Below are 8317 nucleotides of genomic sequence, written 5' to 3' on the forward strand. Positions count from 1 at the left end.
ATATAAAAATAAAAAAAATTTCAATAAATTACGCAACGCACAAATCCATATCTAATTATAAAGAAAATTCGGAAACTATAATATAACCAAAAAGAGGCAGACTAGATACTGAGATTTATAAAAGGACACATGACTAATATCATATTCGAAGCAAACAACGTAAGCAAATTCTTATAATGAATATTTTAATTACTCAATGTGACACCCTCTACCCCATCATCAATTCACAATTAAATAATAAGAAAAATTTCTTTTTTTTTCTTTTTGGGTAAATAAATCTTTCATAGTTTAATAACATCTTTCATGTATAAAACAATTGTTTCAAATATTATAAGGTAGAAGATTCACATTCGTAACTCATCAATCATAAAAAGTCAACATATAAGTATTAAGATTCAAGAAATCATATAAAGGAAAAATATAGATTAATCCAGCAAAGGTGGCAGAGCCTCCTAGTTAGGAATTAATTTATAACTTTGAAATCATATAATAAAATAGTATAATAAAGATGTACATTTTGGTCTTTTCTCAAGAACGTTCAAAATTACATAAGAAGAGAAAATTAAAGCTTTTTAATATAATAACATCCAAAATAAACCTAGCTATGCCTGACGTCACATCCTATCAGAGCATGCCCCACTGAAGCCTTAAGCCTCATCACCAACATCCCCATGATGCTGATCATCTGCAACATAATTTAAAACATATACAAAAACAACAAGGGAGTGAGAAACATCTCACTCAGTTTCAGGTGAAGAATAAAGGTTAGATAGCACCCACACACACACAACAAATATAAGTCACATGTAAACAATACACATACATCATCAATATTACAAATACATTTATTTATCATGCAATGATGTCATGGACTCATCTCATAAATGCATGCATGTGGCGCCATACGGAAGTTTCACATATCATCACTGGTGACCCAAAGGTACACCTGGTTACATCACTGGTGACCCTAAGGTACACCTTGTTAGCATGTTACATCACTGGTGACCCCAAGGTATACCTCGTTAGCAAGTTACATCACTGGTATGCGGCCTCAGCGGCACACCTGGAATAATATATGCGTATGATGCATGCCATACCATCATAATCTCATTGACTCAATATTTAACTTGTTACATAATTTCATTTAGTACATCATGTCCTCATTTGTCATAGTCTCATAATCACATGTCTCAATAGTCCATTCATATGTCTCATGTCATTTGTCCATATTTCACAAGGTCGTGTCATAAATACTCCTCATAAGGTTCGCATAGGAATTCACAGAGATCCAGAGAGCATTCTTTTTCATATTAAAATCCATTTATTATTAACATTAATTTCATGTTCATTTATTACTTTCAACAAAGAACAAAGTAGAATAAATAGAAAATCGAACAGAACAACGACACCTTCAACAAAAACAAAGTAGAGTAAATAGAAAATCAAACAGAACAACGACACCTTCAACAAAAATAAAGTAGAGTAAATAGAAAATCAAACAGAACAACGACACCTTCAACAAAAACAAAGTAGAGTAAATAGAAAATTGGACATAACAACGGTAAGGGATTGGGGGCCAATCCGACAAATAACTATCCAACAATTATCCCCACACCCCTGAGCGAGGTTCTCACTCCCCCCTTACCTGGATAGGCGGAGTTGGAACTTGGGCAGGGTCTCCTCCTCTGGATCCCCTTTTTTTTTCTTTCCCTCTCTCTCTCTTTCTTTCTTTCTCTCTTTCTCTTTTCTTTCTCTCTCTAAAATTTTCACTTCTTCTCCTCTGTACCAAATTTTCACCCCCCCTGCCCCTACTTATAGGCCTCCTGGCGCAACCGGAACGGCCGTACTGATTTCGGAACGGCCCGTTCCGGATCCTTCAAACGTGGGCAAATTTCTCAACTGGAACGGCCCGTTCCAAAATCGGAACGCCCGTTCCCAAAAAGCAGAACGGCCCGTTCTGAAACCAGAACGGCCCGTTCTCAATCTCAGCAGAACGCCCCGTACTGCTTCCAGAACGGCCCGTTCTCCATACCAGAACGGCCCGTTCCAGGCCCGTTCTGGGTCTTTAAAAACAAGCATATTCCTTCTTTTGGAACGGCCCGTTCTGCATTTGGAACGGCCCGTTCCGACACCCAGAAATACCCTTATTCCTTTATTAAAATTACGAAAATGCCATCAATAATTACGAAAATGTCATTACTAATAAAAATATCCTTTTAAGGAAATTGGGGTGTTACACTCAAGACTTAGGATAAATCTATAAAATAAGATGAAGTGAGATAGCAATATTTGAAGTCAAATTAATCAGAACAAGACAAAACATGATCACAATAGTCAAAACATACATACAATACAACCGTTAGTTGGAAAACCCTCTCCTGATATTTCCCATGGTTGGGAAACTAATTTTTTTGTTGTAATAAGGAAAAATTATTTACAGTTTTTATTTATTAGTATTTTAAGTTTTGTTTTAAATTAATTTGATTTCTTCGACTCGTACATAAAATTTAATTAAAAATTATTTTATGAAGGATGGGACTTGTGTAATATCTAAATAGTTCTAATTTTTTATTAAAAAAAATATTTCTTAAAGTGAATTTCCATTTTACCATTAAAAAAACTATATATATACATACAACGGAGTGGATCCAAATTTGCACCATCAAAGCTGAAACCTTTCTCTCGTATGAACCTATTCCACGTTCACGTACTTGTTAAATATCTTTGAAACTTTCAGCATGTTTCAGTCATATCACTTTTTGTTCTGAAATTTCTTCATTGCTATGTCTTACTTTTATGCTAACTCTTTTGCTGTAAGTTATGACGAAATCTTGACTTATATGTATACATATTTTTGTCCTACTATTGAAGTTCCTCCTACCATTGAAAATTCACCACTGTCTCCTTAAACCATCAGGTATGTATGATCATTCCTCTCTCTAACCCAGTACTGAACAATTTTATATAATACAGTATTTTTTTGCCTAGTTTTATATAATAAGATTGTGGTTGTTTAACGGTTTACATATCTTGAATGGTTGAAGTGGTTCCTCATCACATATATATATAGAGATAACGTAGAAGATGAAAGAGAAGATGGAGGCAAGTACTAGTTCAGATGGAACAGAAACACCTCTATTCAGGGAAAATGATAATGGAAGAGAAAACACATGACCCCAAGTTGTGGGGTGATGGAATAAAGTGTTGGACATGGAAGAGGCCAAGCATCAACTCTTGTTTTTACTGCCAATGATTCTTACCAACTTGTTCTATTACTTAATCACTTTGGTTTCTGTCATGCTTGTTGGTCACCTTGGTGAGCTTCAGCTTGCTGGTTCTACTCTCGCAAACTCATGGTTCAGTGTCACAGGCGTTGCTGTTATGGTAATTCATTGATTCATCTCTCTCTACTATCATGTTGTTGTCATTGTAATTCTTAAAAATAAAAAATAAAATACTTTTCTCTTATCACTGTTAGGATGTTTTTAACCAAAGTCTTCTATTATTGTAGTCTCTTAATATGTGCCTAGTTCATTGGATAGACAAACTGTAGTATATATGACAATTAAACTTTTCAATATCAGCAGTTGGACTGCTACCGATCTTGCAAATCGTAATAAATGTTTGAAAAACCCACATAACCAATTGTCATTAATGCTTCACAACTCATGTAGCGGTACAAATTGTCACAGAAGACTTAGGTTCTGTTTTTTGTCTTCACTATGTCTAGAATTTGTACAATTGTACGTTTCTAAAACAGGAGAAAAGATGAGAATTTATAAATTGATTGGAATGTGGAAACAACATGAGAACATGAAAACATTATATCATAACAAGCATGCCTCATATACATAGTAAACATTATCTCATACCCTGTAGAGGAGATTAACAAAGATACAATTTTTTGGTTAAATGTCAATGATTGTTTCCAATCTATATTTCTATACCTGAATTTATCCTTATAAACACTGGTGCAAATTTAACATCATAACATTTGTCTCAAACCTGGTTCAATTGAATGCAACAAGATAAATGTTGTTACTAGATTAAATTCCTGGTTCATACCCTTATTCTTGTCTTAGGTTGGTTTGAGTGGGGCACTGGAAACACTGTGCGGGCAAGGATTTGGTGCAAAGGATTACCAAATGCTGGCAATTTACCTACAAGTCTCTTGCATCATACCTCTTATTTTCTCCTTCATTATATCAATTATTTGGTTCTATACAGAACCCAGTGTTGCTTCATCAATCTCAAGACATTGCAAGAACAGCTACTCTTTATATGAAGTTTTTTATCCCGGGATTGTTTGCATATAGCTTTTTGCAAAACATCTTCAGGTTTCTTCAGACACAATCTGCAGTAATGCCATTGATTGTACTATCAGCTCTTCCATTGTTGCTTCATATTGGTATTGCATATGGCTTGGTTCAGTGGTCAGCTTCTTTGTAAAGGGCATGGTCAAAATGAGCAACATCAACACTCTCACAGGAAGCTAGGACAGATCATAATCAATTGCAGAAAATTCAATTAAGAATGATGCATCAAAAATTGGAAACAAACTGCAATTAAATAAAAGAAAACAAAAAAAAACATGCAAGAGGAATTGACAGAAATAGATTGGAGAAGGGGATTTAGACAATGGGAAAAAAAAATTGGCCGCTTACATGACCCAAAAGACAACAACTCAGTCCCCAAAAGACAAGAACTCCCAAATCCCCTAACACATGACCCAAAAAGAATAAAAGTTCAGTCTACATATCACAAGATAGTCCAGTCCAGATTCACATTTTAGGTCAAAAGCATGTAAAATCTTCTGCAAAAAACTAAAACAAACATATTCACCAAGTAAATAAATTATTATTGAGCCAAAAATTATCATATGTAGCAATGAAACCAAATTAGCTCTCAAAAACGGAATCCTGATAAACTCATGGAAGTAGCTTTCTACTTTGTTTGAAAAACAAAATAGTTGATGGATAAAAGATCAAAATTCTCAATTCCTGAAATAAATTGAATTACAAGAACAGGTAGTCACCTTCGAACTAACTGCTCAAGTTCCTCTTCCTCCTCAACTTCTTCGTGATCAAATCGAGGGGCAGTTGTTGTAGTTCTGCCAGCAAGAAGGTCATCATGTCTTGCAAGAACTTTCTGAAATTGCTCATTCAATTCAATTGCTCGAGAAACTATGCTTTCATCTCTGCAAAAGACTGATGCAAAACCAGTTTAAGGAAAAAATTAACCATATAATAATAAATAGATGCATTGTCAGGTTGTACATGTGCAAAACTGAAAATACATTAATATTAGGGAAAATTACAAGAGAAGATTTCATTCTGAAAGTAAATCCAGATTAGGAATAATTAATTACTTAACTTATTGAATATGTTCAAATATTGATTTCTGAGTTACCCTTTGTTAACTGGTTTATTCAAAATACTTGAAATGTTCTTATCATGAGTGTATCTTTGTGGTTTTCCCATAGCTTTTCTTGGGATCATGGTAGAGCTACTACGATCATACCATGCTGCTGGTGCTTTAAGAGACCAGTGAATCTCAAGTTTCAAATACTTAATAGTTCTTGTTATCCAATACTTGAATTCATCCTCTTTTAGGAAGAGGCAAACAACAAACAAGGAAACTAAATCTAAACAGAAATAAATCCAATCTAAAATATAAAAAAATAAAAATAAAAAAACTGAATAAAGGAATGAGTGAGACTAAATAACAGAAGCAAATCCGAACAGATCTTATCTAATTGTATCAGAATTGGATTCAAGTTAATTAGATTCTATCTAATTATCAGCTGCTGAATCCATTATTTCCGGCCTTGGCCTCCTTCAATGTGTATCATATTGCGGGTCTAACAGATTAACACCAAAACTCTACTGTATATATTATTAAACAATCCAACATAGTTTTCTTTTTGGGGCTTGCAATTTGCATAAGATGAGTATCAAAGGAAAATTCTTAGAGCTACCAACAGACTACAACCAAAGGCATTTACATTAATCCTCCGAACCATCTCAGTTCCACAAAGGATAAAGAAGGAAATTGTACAGAAAAATTTAAGTAAAGAGAAATTTAAAGCACCCTTACCTAGAAGGCATCACAAGATGCATAACCCTTTGCTTTTGAAAGGAACATTGTTCTACAAGATCAAGAGTGAATTCATCCCTTGCTCCCTAGAAAAGAAAACATTTATAAAGCAGAAGTTAGGATGTAAGTATTTACAGATTCTACAACAGACTCGCAGTAGTCACCTGAGGATTTTGAGCATCAACAGCATCAAGGACCTCTTTTAGTACTTCTAATGCGTTGCTAGCCTTTTGAATAATGCTGCAAAATATAAGTAGATGAAAATGAAGAAACATCATTTACTTGCAGTACCAATATCTAGCTAGCGCTCCTATGTTTCAAGTAAAGAACTACATGGTGGTGGTTGTTACCAACTTATCGTATAACAAAGGCCTATATAAGCTATTAAGGTACACAAAACAAAACATATTCATAGCTTGAACTCAGTCCCCAAGAGACAAGAACTCCCAAATCCCCTAACACATGACCCAAAAAGAATAAAAGTTCAATCTACATATTACAGGATAGTCCAGTCCAGATTCATATTTTAGGTCAAAGGCATGTAAAATCTTCAGCAAAAAACTAAAACAAACATATTCACCAAGTAAATAAATTATTATTGAGCCAAAAATTATCATATGTAGCAATGAAACCAAATTAGATCTCAAAAACGGAATCCTGATAATAAACTCATGGAAGTAGCTTTCTACTTTGTTTGAGAAACAAAATAGTTGATGAATAAAAGATCAAAATTCTCAGTTCCTGAAATAATAATCATCTACACACCTTGGGACAGCAAAAACACATAAATTCTGCCAATAAAAATATCAAAACAAACAAGCATTAAAACGGAAAACAATAATCTCACAGAACACCAATAATCTTGTTAAAGCACACCCAAATCATGTCATATACAACAATACTGCAGAATCCATTCAACTAGATAACAAGGAAAAAACACTGTAATCAGGGAGTCATATCCTAACCTAATTAACATTTTTTCCCAAGACATTTTATCAATATAGTTAATCCAAACATGAAAGGGGAATAAAAAGCACATAAGAAAATCTAGAACAGAGCCCTCTTTTTTACACAAACCAGATCACAAATAGAAATAATTAAACCCTAAACTAAAAAACACTATTCTCGGGAATGTCAAACGCCCGAGGACCACCACGCCCGCCCCAACGCCGCCTCCGCCTCCGCCGGCGACGGGGCCACAATTAAAGTGGTCAGGCGCCCCAGGGGCCGCCCTCCCGGCTCCAAAAACAAGCCCAAACCGCCACTCGTTATAACCCGGGAGCCCGAGCCCGCTATGACCCCTTTTATTTTAGAAATCCCGGGCGGAAGCGACGTGGTCAAGGCCCTGACCCGGTTTAGCCTTAGAAAGAACACGGGCCTATTCGTCTTGTACGGTTCGGAAACCGTCACCAATGTCACTCTCCGTCAACCCTCCGTCACTCCCGGCGCCACCGTCACTTTCCACGGCCGCTTTGATGTCCTCTCCCTCTCCGCCACGCTCTTCCTCCACGACTCGCCGGCAATCGCGCTCTCAGCCTTCGCCGTCGCTCGCCGGCCCGCAGGGCCAGATCATCGGCGTTAAAAAGGGAAGAAAGAGGAAGCCAGAAAGATTCCAAAAAAAAAATAAAAAAAACGTGAATTTCGTATTCATCATTTATCTGACGTAAATGTAAATTTTAAATAAATAAAAAATTATAAATAACTTGAATTTAAAATAATAACATATAAGTAACATATCATCAACGGCTATTGTAGAAATTCTTTTATTATTATACCAACTAGCGGGGCCGAGGCACTTCGTGTCTCTATATGAATTTTATCGTAACTTTAAAATAACGCATCGATTGAATGAATTCATTCTTGACATATAATTGTATAAATAATTTTACACAATATAATATGATTAATTCAATCATTGTTCATTGATGAAGTGCATCATAATCAAGACATAATAGAAGGCCAGTTCATATAAAAGAAAAATTTATGTTCTACATAATTATGTTTGCAATGATGGAATAAAATAATATATATAATAATCAAATGCAATTTTTCCATCATAAATTTTTTTTAATAGGAAGATCAAATAATGAATTCGCTTCAGGACAATTTATAGCTTCCCTGCAAATTATGAAAGAAATTAACAAAATTAAATGTCAATAAATAATAAATATCATTTTAAATAATTAATAATTAAATAAATTGCATAATGTCATACCTTTGG

The 8317-nt window shown here is 34.8% G+C and overlaps 2 long non-coding RNA genes across 2 annotated transcripts; one reads left to right on the forward strand and one right to left on the reverse strand.

The window, feature by feature from the left end:
• The first annotated feature begins 2673 nt into the window (after window positions 1-2673).
• LOC145954397 (uncharacterized) lies at window positions 2674-3468 on the forward strand. Its single transcript, XR_014431610.1, has 2 exons — window positions 2674-2917; window positions 3045-3468. It is a non-coding gene; the product is annotated as an uncharacterized LOC145954397 (long non-coding RNA).
• Window positions 3469-3808: 340 nt separating this feature from the next.
• Window positions 3809-7732, reverse strand: LOC145949308 (uncharacterized). Its single transcript, XR_014431609.1, has 4 exons — window positions 6261-7732; window positions 6097-6182; window positions 5036-5207; window positions 3809-4492 (listed from the first exon to the last, which is right to left on the reverse strand). It is a non-coding gene; the product is annotated as an uncharacterized LOC145949308 (long non-coding RNA).
• Window positions 7733-8317: the final 585 nt, after the last annotated feature.

The sequence above is a fragment of the Cajanus cajan genome, chromosome 2 (assembly GCF_000230855.2).
Source record: "Cajanus cajan strain Asha chromosome 2, NIPB_CcT2T_4, whole genome shotgun sequence".
NCBI classification, from domain to species: Eukaryota; Viridiplantae; Streptophyta; class Magnoliopsida; order Fabales; family Fabaceae; genus Cajanus; species Cajanus cajan.